This window comes from Notamacropus eugenii, chromosome 1, assembly GCF_028372415.1.
Source record: "Notamacropus eugenii isolate mMacEug1 chromosome 1, mMacEug1.pri_v2, whole genome shotgun sequence".
Taxonomy (NCBI): Eukaryota; Metazoa; Chordata; class Mammalia; order Diprotodontia; family Macropodidae; genus Notamacropus; species Notamacropus eugenii.
The window spans coordinates 92254537-92267710 of NC_092872.1; the positions used below are offsets into that span (position 1 = coordinate 92254537).

At 41.5% G+C, this 13174-nt stretch overlaps 1 long non-coding RNA gene across 1 annotated transcript; it reads right to left on the reverse strand.

Annotated features, from left to right (window-relative positions):
• Positions 1–1649: 1649 nt before the first annotated feature.
• LOC140504639 (uncharacterized) lies at positions 1650–12932 on the reverse strand. The gene is made up of 2 exons (XR_011967173.1): positions 5476–12932; positions 1650–2501 (listed from the first exon to the last, which is right to left on the reverse strand). It is a non-coding gene; the product is annotated as an uncharacterized lncRNA (long non-coding RNA).
• Between the last annotated feature and the right edge of the window lie 242 nt (positions 12933–13174).

The window sequence follows — 13174 nt, forward strand, 5'->3', positions numbered from 1 at the left end:
CATCAGTCTGGTGAGCAGTCTGTCTGTGTCCAGGTCCTTGATGTACACAGGCAAGCCCAAGCTGGGCCACTGGAGGGCATAATCCCACCCAGGTATAGGAACTTTCCAGTTCCAAGTCCTTTCCACACACATAAATTCATATATTGAAAAGTAAGATTAGAAGAACTGGGGTCTAGAACCTTGGGGGTAGCTGCGCTGCTCCACAGGACACTCCAGTCCTCAGACGCCCAATCATTGTGGCTGGCATTCATATAGCACTTTACAATTTTGTTTTTCAGTTATCTCTGACTCTTCACGACACCCCTTGGGGTCTTCTTTGCAAAGACTGGAATGGTTTGCCATTTCCTTCTCCAGCTCATTTTACAGTCTATAAAACTGAGGCAAACAGGATTTGCCCAGGGCCACACAGCTAGTGAGTGTCTGAGGCCAAATCTGAATTCATATCTTCCTGATTCCAGGCTCACTGTTCTATCCAAAATCCCACCTAGCTATCTTACTTCAAAATTTAAAAAATACTTTATATTTATTATCTCATTTTATTTGATCCTCATAACAATTCTTTTACAGATGAAAAAACCAGGGCTGAGAAAGAATCAATGACTTACCTAGAGCCTCGTGGCTGGTAGGTACTTGAGGCAGGATTCAGATTCATGCCTTATTGACTTCCCCATTCAACACTCTATCCATTGAACTACCTCCCTCCCTGATTACACAACCCTTTATCTTATCTAGAAAAAAAAAAGCAAAAACCGTGAGCTGTCTTTCTCAAAGAGAGCTGGCCTTCTCTGGGGTTCACCTGGAGAAAGAAGTGAATGACCCCCATGCCTACCTCTAGGGAACGCTCCCCTGTGTGACATAAAATGTGTGTATGTGGAGGATATGAACCTAACTATGGATACTTCAGAGCATGTAATTAATATAGTAGGAATAACACTTCTAATTTCTTTACCATTTACTGAGAAGGAAAGAAATCTCTGAGCCATCTTCTCTAACCAAAGAGTTGCACATAGTAAGCACTTAAATGTTTCCTTTCTTCCTTCCTTCCTTCCTTCCTTCCTTCCTTCCTTCCTCCCTTCCTTTCTTCATTCATTTACAGGTCCCAGGCCCAGAGAAAGCAGTAAAAGTTCAGTTTGCACTTAATTGCCCCATGCCACTTATTGTGGTGTTTACATAAGCAGACCTTACTGCTCAGGGTTACTGGTTAACTGTTTCCCATGTCTTCCCAGTGCAGTACATGAGCTGCTTCCCAGTGTAGTACATGAGCTACATTTCCTTCTCACCACTTCTCATCATACCCTGCATGGTTCTCAGGTACCTGTTGACTTTTCTGTTGGGGTGTGACCACCCTGGACCACTGGAAGACATAATCCCACCCAGGCAGAGGAGCTTCCCAGCTCCAAGTCGCCTTCCCAACACATAAATTCATATATTGGAAGCTGGAAAGGAGCTGGGAGGCCATTCCACTTGAACCCACTCATGTTCCCAATGGTTAAGTGCCTGAGGTCACATAGTAAAACTGTTGGAAAGGATATTTGAGCCCAGTTCCTCCTACCCCAGAGCCAGTCCCACTGCATCATAAGGAACACTATTATTTAACTCTTTATGTGTCTTATTTCTGGGGTTCATTTAGTACAAAACAAATTTGAATATTTGTACAGAAGAGTTTAATTTTAAAGGAGTACATACTATTACTTTCATTTCGATTCTCACCTGTGATCTTTGACATAGAGATAAATCCTGTGGAGTTACTGAGGCCCATAATAGGTTGTGATTTGTCCAGAGTAACACAGCTGATTAGTATAAAAGTCAGAATTTGAACCAAAGTCCTGAAGCCATTACCAATATCGCTTCTCCACAACACCCCACCTTTGGTGGTTGTTGCTTGGTTTTTTTTGCAAAAACATTGTTAGCTGGTTCCCAGAGAAAAAAGTATTTGTATTATCTGGGCAAGGGTAGGACAGGGTTCCTTTGTCTGTGCAGTCAGGTACAACAAGGCTTATTCCATATCTCCTGAACCATGTAGATTTACAGCTCCTTTCATCACCTCTATCTGTGTGCTAAAGAGGCCTCCAGAAGAGTGGCTATTTTAGGTACTTGCAATTTTGCCATGAGGAGAACTTCTCTCTACAATGCTGACCACCTTTCTGGCCTGTAAAGTGTTTCTTCTCTCCATGTTTCCAGCTCAGGGACAGGAAGCATTGAAGAAACCCAGTGCCAATGGGTGTGTGTTGGGGGCAGGAAGGAGGTGGGCACCGAAGAAGGATGTTGGTTGGTTGGAAATCTGTATGCCAGTTGGCAAGACGGACGCTAGGGATGGAGCAGCGGAGGCAAGCCTGTTGTCAACAGGCCTGGCCAGGCCAGATTTGCCCCCTAAGACTGACCTCCTTCCAGAGTTGCTTGGTCTTAGCAGGAAGCAGATGCCACCTTTTCCTCCCATGATTTAATTTCATCATCTCTTATTGTGAAGAGCATTTTCTGACATTCAGTTCCCCTCCTCATCCCTGGGATTTAATGTTAAAAAAACATTAGAGCATAATTATGTATGTATGTATGTATGTATGTATGTATGTATGTATGTATGTATGTAAGAAAGAGTCTAGATTTGTAATCAAGGCACCTGGATTCGAATCCTGCCTTTGCCACTGACCTACCTTCGTGATCTGCTGAACTCTCTGGGCCTTATTTTCCCTAAAAAGAAAATGCTTAAAGTAAATGATGATTCCCTCATACCTGCCTTGGACTTCTGGGACGATGGATTTACCCAGAAGGGACTTAGAGGTCATTTAGATTTTTTCCACAGAGAAATAATTTTTTTAAAATGAAATTAACCTCCTGGAAACACTATTGGAAGCAATTAACAAGCATTTATTCCATAGCTTGTCTATTACCCAGAAATCACCTCTTTCAGTATGTCCCAGTCAAACCAAGAACAGTATAGATGTTTTGAATGTGGAAAGGAGGACCAAGTGGTGGCAGCTATCCAAGGGTGCAGTATTATAGGGACACCTGGAAGTGTAAGAAGCAGGGAAAAGGATGATTTTTAACAGAGGACCCAGGAACCCCCAACTCTGGTGCCAACAAAGCTCTGGGGGAGGTGAGAAGATCTGGCACTGAGGGACAGTGGGGAGAGTCAGCAGTAGAGAAGAGGTCATGATAGTACCAAATCTATGCTTTATACTTCCCTAAGCATTTTCTCATCTGTTATCTTAATCCCAACAATCCAATGAGATAAACCAGAGCAAGTCCAATTATCTTCTTGCCTACCTAAATTTTACAGTTGGAAAAATCAGTAGCATGGGCTTATGGGCTGACTGATGGATGATACAATTTTCTGACAACAAAGAATTTTTTAATACTGTACAAGTACTTCTTGGTGCCTCACCATGTGATTTTTTTGAAGGTATGGTTGGGGCAGAAGTGAAGGATATTGGTGAATGTACTACAAAGTCCCAGGTACTTTTTGTCCCAAGTACAGAAGGGTTGTTTGGGGGTCAGAGCTGTACTCTGAGTTCTAAATACCCTCTTCCTCTGGTTTACAGAGTTGTTTTTTTTTCTCATTAGATGACAACTGTAGTTAATGTTTAAATCTCTGGGAGAAAAACTGTCCTGAATGCCAAAACTCAGGCCTCTGTTTATTTAACAGACACACTAGTCATGACATGTTGCAGACAGAACTCTGTATAAAGACCAAAAATGGAATCTCTTATGACATGCTCCCATAATCAGACCTCTGGAGAGGTATTTTCTATATATTGGAGATTTTCTGTATATAGAGACGACTAGAAGTTGCCAAGCAGGTGCCAACCTGCATTGGTAGAGGAATTTTCTTCACCTGGAAGCTCTGCATTCACTGACAATCAGGGGTCCCATTCCTGCCCCTATTCCTAAAGATGACTAGATGCTTGCAAAAGAAGCCTTTTCTTTCTTTTTAAAATTCTTATTATGAATTTAATCATCAATAGTCATGAAAACGTCAATATACAAAGAACAAAAAAAAGACTATATTAAACCATGAACTTCTATTACACGTAGTTTGGGTTTTTTAAGAGTATGTTAAATTTAACAATAGTTTCATGATGGAATTGTCTTGTTTGTTTTCCCTCCTAAACTTTTCTTAATTTTCTTTTATGTATTTTCAAATACTTTACTGATTCACTTTTCCTGCTTTTTTTTTTGGCATCTCTATCACTGCCCACTAACTCATCACTCTTCCTCCCTTGTAACAAATAAGCACAATTACACAAAGCAAACCCACATATCGACTGTGTCTGAAAGCACTTGTCTCATTCTGCACAGTCTTTTCTGCCCAGAGGTGGGTGGCATGCCCCATCATCAGTCTTCTGGTGTTGACATTGGTCACTGCATTGATCCCAGTGAAAGAAGCCTTTTCGAACGGATGTACCCTTCACAGAGCTAATGAGAGCAGATGCCTGCTTTTTCTCAGGCGCTCACACATATTCACCCTTTTATCATCTCTATCTCCTGCCTATGCTCAGTCTCCCTCAGACACATCTAATACAATGGAAGTTCAGCCTGCCAGGAGACACCTTGTTACTTTTTGGCAGGAGTGACTGCTTGGACACACTAAAGCTCTGTTTGGAGGCAAGGGAGATCCATGGGCTTGCCTGGCTGGAGCCTCGGAAGAGATTGGTTTCCAATGCGTTCCAGGCACATGTGTCCTGATATGCCAAGCTTCTCCTGCTGAGGCAGAAAGTCTTTATTTCCTCCCAGTCTTACCCTAGATTCTCCTCCTCTCCACAACTTCCTGGCTTAAGGAAAACACATGAGACTCTGTAATGCACATGTTCCACCCCTCTCCCCCAACCAGCGTTCTCTTGGACTTGAAACACTTGACAGCTTAATTTTTAAGTGAAAGGGGAGTTTGGGAAAGACAAATCCCTTAGGAAGTAGCAAGGAGAGGAAGGCACTGGAACTCTGGAGGAAAAGGTCTACCTCAAAGGCTGCCAAAGACAAACTTTTTCCTACTTCATAATTTTGCCTTAAACTTGGCCTCACTATAGCTAGGAAAGACCAAATGGAATTCAGTCAAAAGGCCACACTTAAGGATTTAAAAGGCCACATGTGGCCTTAAGGTGGCAGGTGCCCCACCCCTGGCATAGTAGTGGAATCTAGCCTTGAAGCCTACCTGGGTTCAAATTCCACTTTTCATATGTACTGGCTCTAGAACCTTGGGAAAACTGTTTAACCTTTCAGAGTTCTAGGCAAGTTGCAGAGAAGGTGCTGACCTTCATTGATAGAGAAACTTGCCTCACCTGGATTACCTATAGAATCAAAGGTCCTGTTCTTGTCTCTTCTATCTGGAGATGCTTCCCTTATGAAAGTGGCCAATGGCTTGCCACACCACCTCCATTCCCTTCATTTTTCCCCTGCCCTGGGATTAGAATCAGCCTTAAGTCAGGAGAATCTTTCCATAGTCATCTCCCAACATGGAAGAGAGCTGACCTGAGAACTTACCACATCTTCTGAGATCTTGACAGATGGGAGTCATTTACATTGGCCATTAGGAAGAGCAAATCTGTACTGCCATGAACATCTGTTTAAAATGAACATCAGACTCAAGCTTCCAACCTCTCTGAGTCCCTTCCAATGAGCTCCACAGCTGCCAAGAAGGGGGAAGCATTGAAGACATTGTTCCAAGGGAGAATAAATTACTCAACTCCCCCCCTCCCCCCCCATACTATCTTTCTCTCTGTCTCTCTCTTGCTCTCACCCTCTCTCTCGCTCTCTCTTTGTCTCTCTCTGTGTCTCTGTCTCTCTTTCCACATTGTTCTTTGGGCAGAGAATTTGCAACTATGCAAGCTGGCAGCCTCATTTACTGAGCACAGAATCTCCCATCCACAAGATTTTCCAAGCTTCTCTGCTAAAGGGTTGCTTTACTTCTGATCTCTGATTTGGAAGGAAGTTGAAAGGGCCCTTTTGCCTTCCCAGTGTAGTACAGTGGAAAGACTGTGGTCTCTGGAGCCAGGGGATTTGGGTTCAAATCCTGCTTCTGGTACTTACTACTATTGAACAAGTTCCGGGATTTCCCTGGGTCTCAATTTCCTCATCTCTAAAATGAGGGATCTGGATGAGATTGCCTCAGAGCTTCCTTCTAGATCTATGACTCTATTGTCTTTTTGGTGTTAGAAGGACACCCTCAAAAGTGAACAGTATATTCAACCCTTTATTATAAACAAAATCTCCTTGATACAATTGGAAGAAAAATCTGGAAAAGCAGCTTAGATTGATAATTTAAAAATCAGTAAGTATTGAGTATATACCTGTGCCCAAGTTTCTATTTTGTTGATTTGACCTCCATAATATCTCTTATATCTATCTCTTTCCTCTTATAATACCCTACCCTAGCTCAGGGTCTTACCACTTTTTTGCCTGAACGGCTTCTAGTCTCTCTTCTCTCCAATTCTTCCTTTCGAAAATTCTTTTTTAAATTTTGAACTTATTAGCATGTGCAGGCAGACAGCTCATTGGATAGAGTATCAGTCTGGAGTTAGGAAGATCTGAGTACAAATCAGGCCTCAGGTACTTAATAGCTGTGTGACCCTGAGCAAATCACTTAACACCATTTGCCTCAGTTTCCTCATCTGTAAAATGGGGGTAACAATAGCACCTACCTCTCAAGATTGTTATGAGACTCAAATTAGACAATAACTATAAAGAGCTTAGCACAGTGCCTCGTACATAGTAAGTGCTATAAAGTGTTAGCTATTATTTTAATTATCAAATAAAACAAACATTTCCATATACATGGTGGAATAGAAAAAAAGAGATGTGACTATTATGTATGTAGACCTCGCTTTTCTTTTAAAATATGCAAGCAATTCAATATGTAACTTTCAAAACTATCCCGCTTGTCTGTGATTCTTTCTGGCCTTCCTTCTGTAATCTGTACATTAAAAACAAAAAAACAAAAAAACCCTTCATTTCCTTTTTTTTCTTTTTCCAGCAATCTAGTTCTCCCTCCAACTCCACCTCTCCTCTCCCCCCACCATTGGGGGAAAAAAAGACAAAAATTTTATAAGAAATATATATAGTCAAACAAAACAATTTCCCACCTTGGTTATATCTGAAAATGTATGTCTTATTGTACATCTCGGGTCCATCATTCGGTCAGGAGGTAGCTGGCATGGCTTCATTGTCTGACTTCTGGAATTATTATTGGTCATCACTCATCAGAATTCTTAAGTCTTTCAAAACTCTTTTTCTTTACAATGTTGTTATTGGGTAAATTGTCCTCCTAGTTTTGCTCACTTCCTTTCTGCATCAATTCCTGTAAGTCTTCCTGGAAAAATGTATTGGGGAAACACCATGGGACCTTCTTCCCATTGGGCCAGGTACCCCAAGAAATGTGCTTGGACTCCGCATTTGCTTCTTTCTATTCTGGGTGAAGAGACTGGATTCTCTGATGCTGTAAATTCAAAAGGTCCAGAAGGGTAATTGGATGTGTGTGTGTGTGTGTGTGTGTGTGTGTGTGTGTGTGTGTAATAATTGCACTGTGAAGCAAACATCATTTTGTAAAAATTAATTGATGTAAAGTGATTAAATGTAACTGAGTCACTAGACCCTAGCAACACAGCCAATGGGAGTTTGAGCCAACGACATTAGAAGAAAGACCTCCAAATCCTCTCAGAGCTCCCTAGGACCCCGAGGGATCAGATATAACTTGCCTGGCTCCAGGAGACTGGGCCAGAATCAGCTGATTTTCTCTCTCATCATTCTTAAGGTGGCAATAATTTTCCATTATATTCACATACCATAATTTGTTCAGCCGTTCCCCAAATGATGAGTACTTCTATGGTTTCCTTTACTTTTTTTTAATAACAAAAAAAGCTGCTATAAATATGTTTAAACATCTGGGTCCTTTTCCTCATTCTTTGATCTCTCTCCAATCCCTCTTTCTCAAAGCTGGCAAAATTATCTTCCTAAGGCACAAGACTGACCATATTGCTCCCCTTCTCAACAACCTTCAGTAGCTCCTCATTGTTTCTAAGATAATATTCAAATCCCTCAGCCTGGCATTTAAGACCTCAATAATCTCTCTCTTACTTTAACTCTTCTCCAGCCTTATCTCCTACCAAACAAATGCCATGTTCCAGCTAAACTCGCCTATGAGCTATTTCTTGGAATTGATACCGCATCTCCGACCTTCTTGAATTCACACAAATCCCCTTCCTGAGCTTGCCCCTCTTCCCAGAATTCTTGCCTTCCTTCAAATGACCATCTTCTCTATGAAGTTTTCCCTTATTTTCACCAGTTGTAACTGCTTTCTCCCTCTTCAAACTACCTTGCCTTATTTGTGTTCATTTAATTCTATCCATTCATCCCCACTCTCCCCAGGTAGAATGTGCGTTTCCTGAAAGTTTACTTTTAACTTGTTTTTAACTTTGTATCCTCTGTACACATTGTCTCACAGACAGTAGACACTTTGGCAACTTTGGATGGATTGAGTTGCCCAATATTGGGGATAGGGGTGGGGAAGGATAGAGAAGTACAAATCCCTGTCCTCAAGAAAGAGAGGAGACACACATAAAACAATATTAAAGTTTTGCACATTGTAACTGCTTCATAAATGATTGTTGCATGATGAGTGAATGAATGAATGGTAAACCACAGAACATGTGAGATGTCCTAAAAGTAAGTTTCAAGCTATGAAAATTTTCACTATTACGCAATAGGATTCAAATGGGATTGCTTCAGAAGTCCAACAGCCATTCATCTGAGCTGGATCAGTCAGGGAAGGCTTCCTGAGGAAGACCACAGCTAGATGTTAAGAAATGAATAGGATTTCCTTTAATGATATATATATATAAAGTAGGGAATGATAAGATCTTAGACTTAGAGCCAGAAGGGACCTAAGAAGTCATGGGGCCCAATGACCTCATTTTATAGATGAGGAACCTGAAGGCTATAATAATTTCTTTCACTCATGAGGGAGATAAGGACAGTGTTCTATAATTATTTCACGGATATTCTCCCTGACGGTTGAACCCAAGTTTATTTCTTTGGCATTCCCCAACACAGTCCCTATGTTCTCCATTGGATGTGATAAACAATAAGCCAGATATGCACCTTTCATCCAAAGCCCACCAAATCCTTATGAACCTAGGTTAAAGGTAGCCCTCGCTGCAAGTAAATTACCAGACATCTAGAGAAATTAAGCATTTTGCTCAGGGTTATAGTGTTAGAATTGTTCTGTGGGGAGTAAACTGTCATGTGATTGGTGATAATTGACCAAGGATTACCAATGTGGTCCCACCAGAAGAATTTCTTCTTTGTTGAGATATATGGAACTTAGAATGGGATCACAGAATCATAAATTTGGAAATGAAAGAAACATTAGAAGGCCATCAAATTAGGCATCTCCTGCCCCCACGTACTTTACAGATGAGGAAAGAGAAATTAAGCTACTTGCTCAGCATCACACAGTATCAGAGGTAGGATTTTAATCCAGGCCTTCTGAACTCCAAATTCAATATCCCATCCATTATACCATACTCTCTCTCTTGATATATAGGAAGGGAACCTAGAGATCAGTTAGGCTGATCTCTTCATTTTACAGGTTAGCCAATCAATCAGCATGCATTTATTAAGCCTCAACTATATGCCAGTCACTGTACTAGGCACTGAGGAAACAAAGATTAAAAAATGGAATAGTCCCTGCCTCAAGGAGCATAATAAAAAAACTTTAGCCTTATGGAGGTAGAGTGACTCACCCAAGGTCACACAGCATATGCAAGAGTGATAAAATCGAAAAAAGACTCAGGACTTGTGAATTTCAGTCCTATGCACTTTTTCTTTGTCAAAGTTATATTGATGTCATTCATTCTTCACTACAGATACTTCTCCAGTGCTCTCAAGGCCTTTTCTGCACCAGATCCACTTCAAACTCCCAGTTTCTGCCTACTGTCTAGGCTTCCCTACATCATACCTTTTTTTTTTTTTTTTGGAGGAGAGAGGTGAGGCAATCAGGGTTAAGTGACTTGCCCAAAGTCACATAGCTAGGGTCAAGTGTCTGAAACTGAATTTGAACTCAGGTCCTCCTGCCTCCAGGGCCAGCTGTCCCCAAGGCCTATTCCTTTCTGCTGGGAGGTGGTCCTCCTGGCTTCACAAGATTCATCACTACCACCTGGCATGAGGTTGGACTTTGAGGGAGGACCTTGAACAGTCCAATCCTGTCTCTCTCAACAGACTTCTCTTCAGTTTCTGATACTTTACCTAAACTCATTTCTCAATGTTCCCCATTCCAGGGATTCTAAACTCCTACTGATGAAAAACAGCTCCATTCCCTATCCCCAACTGCTTACTCCCTCATTCCCATAACCCTAGTCTGCACACATCTTACTCCAGATCTACCCAACCCTTTTCTGTACTCTCTGGAGTGCCTGCTCCTTAATTAACAAACTTGCTTTAATTCCAAACCTTGTTCTTTCCCACTCCTCCCATTTTCTGATACTCACCGAGATCTGGCTCCCTCCAGATGACACTGCATCCCTGGCCACACTTTCTAGTAGACTGCACTGTGACTCATACCTCCTGACTCACTGGTCATGGTGGGCGAGCTGAAATACTCCTTTCTCCCCATTTCCTCTTTTAGACTCTCCTTCTACCACAATCACTCAGTAATCTCTCCTCTGAGCTTTATACTATCCAAATTTATTATCCAATCCAGATCCTGATGACCATTACCTAGTTACCCATGATATTGTCATTCCTACAACAGTGAGTTCAACACCTGACTTACAGTCTTTTGCTTCAATCCCAATCTTGACTTCAACATACACAGCAATACTCCCTTAAGTACTCTCACTTCTTACCTCTTTAATCTACTCAGTCCTCAGTCCTTTCCCCTTAAACCCACTGCACTCTGAAGCTGGGACACCAATCGGCCCCTGCCTGAGGGCTCCTCCGGACCCTCCTGACTTCAGAGTGATTATCAACAGTAACTGCTACTGTTTCCCACCTAGCCAGATGTCTTTCTTTTTCTTGACCTCATTAAAGGGTCCATGCCCTGGCTACTTCTTAAACAGGCCTATTCAATGAATGGGGTTGCCTCACCCAAAGTGAGTACCTGCAAAGACCTTGGCCTAAAGGACCCAAGGTCTCCCAGTGCATCCTGAGTCATCTCCAGTCATCTTAATGAATGTCTGGTTGCTAGATTCTGATGGCTCAGGAGGAGAAATGAGGCTGGTGATCTGCACAGCCCTCCCTCACCCAAAACAAAGTCAAGTGCAAGTCATGTCACCATTTCTCTGATGGCATGGTCTTCTTTGGCGTCGAAGGAAGAACACAAAGTCAGTCCTCATGATATACATTTCCACTCTCTCCTTAACTAAACAAAGGAGGTACCTTTTATCTCTTCTCCAGGATCTGACTTGGTCTTTATAATTACTCAGCATTCACTTGCATTTTTAGGGGATTGTCTTTTTGTTTACATTGGTAGAGGTATCACACAAAGCATCAGTTTATATGTGTGGATGATTTCTAGATCTATTTATCTATCCCTAAGCTCATATGCCTTCCCATGTTTTTCTGAATTTCCCACATGAGCCATTTTAAAAGTACAATAATACTCTATTACGTTCCTACACATATGTACATAGGTAAACTGCAATGATATTCTATTACATTCATAGATTTGTTCAGTCATTATGCAGTCAGTTCTTTGCTACTACAAAAAGTAGTACCATGAATATTTTCATATTATATAGTATCTTTCTTTCTCCCTTTGATCTCCTTTGTTTATATACCTAGAAGTAGGATCTCTGGGTCAAAGGATAGAGACATTTTAGCTGCTTTGGGTCGTTGTTGGGTTTTTTACATTATTCCAAACTGTTTTCCAAAATGGTTGGACTAAACCAGGGGTGAGGAACCTGCAGCCTTGAAACCTCATGTGACCCTCTAGGTCCTCAAATTCGGCCCTTTTGACTGAATCTAATGGATGTGGATGTGGACTTGAGGACCTAGAGGACCCCACCCCTGGACTGAGCCATAGCTCCTCATGCTTTCTTCTCTCTACCACCCACCCCCTAAGAAGTCCCAGATGGCTTGGGCAAAGATTCTTTGCTGTTGTAGATAGCCCTCTGATTCTATCTTTCTCCAGGAATTTAGGTAGAGTGGGAGTGGGTTCCCAAGAATTCCTTCTGCTACTTTTCCTGCCTCCCGACCGTAAATGAATTACTGTCTGAAAGACCCATGTTTGACCACAATATTTAGAGGCTATAGCACATGTCAAGCCCCATTGTAGCTAGCAATGGAGGGAAGCAGAGCAAGAATGCTCCTAAATGCACCAGAATGTATAAGGATGAATCAGAGTCTAATACACCTATCTACTCAGTTCAGTTGGCTCCAAATTTAGGGGACATATCTGCCTGACATGTTACGGGTACAGCAATAAGACTAGAATGTACCGTTCCCAGTCCCTGGCCCTGAACTGGTAAGGCCCCATTGTACTTCCTTCCAGAGCTGTAATTTTCTCTTTAGAGAGCACAGACCAGTTATTAACTTAATTTTATTTTATTTCCTTGGAGAGTCTCTAAATTCATATCCATAAGTCCACATCCCAAAGTGGTCACTGAAAGTTTCCTTATCACAATCTTCTCTATTACTGCTTCTGTCTCTCTCTCTTGTCTATGAACACACACACACACACACACACACACACACATACACACACACATACACACACACACTCACACATACACCCCTATATCTGTCATACCATCACCACAGCACCAAGTAGTCTGGCAAGACCACTGAGCTAAAAAGAAATACAGGGAAATTTTAAAATGTCCCCTAGATTTCCAGAAGGCCATTGGTTTGAGGAACTCTTCAATACATACCAATTGTGACCACCATTCATGATGCCAACGCAGAGTCTTTGTGCTGAGGTAAAAATTTAGAATAGGGATTTGGGACTGCAGTTGGAATATATGTATCTAAATATATTTATTTATTCCAAATATATTACATATATATGTGTATGCATACATATACACATATGTATATATACACACAAACATACATGTTCATGTATATATGTGTGTACATATATGCATACACATATATACGCATGCATACATATGTGTATATGCACATGTGTATATGTATGTATGTATATATCACCATACCACCCCCAAAAGAAAATCTCAGGTGATAA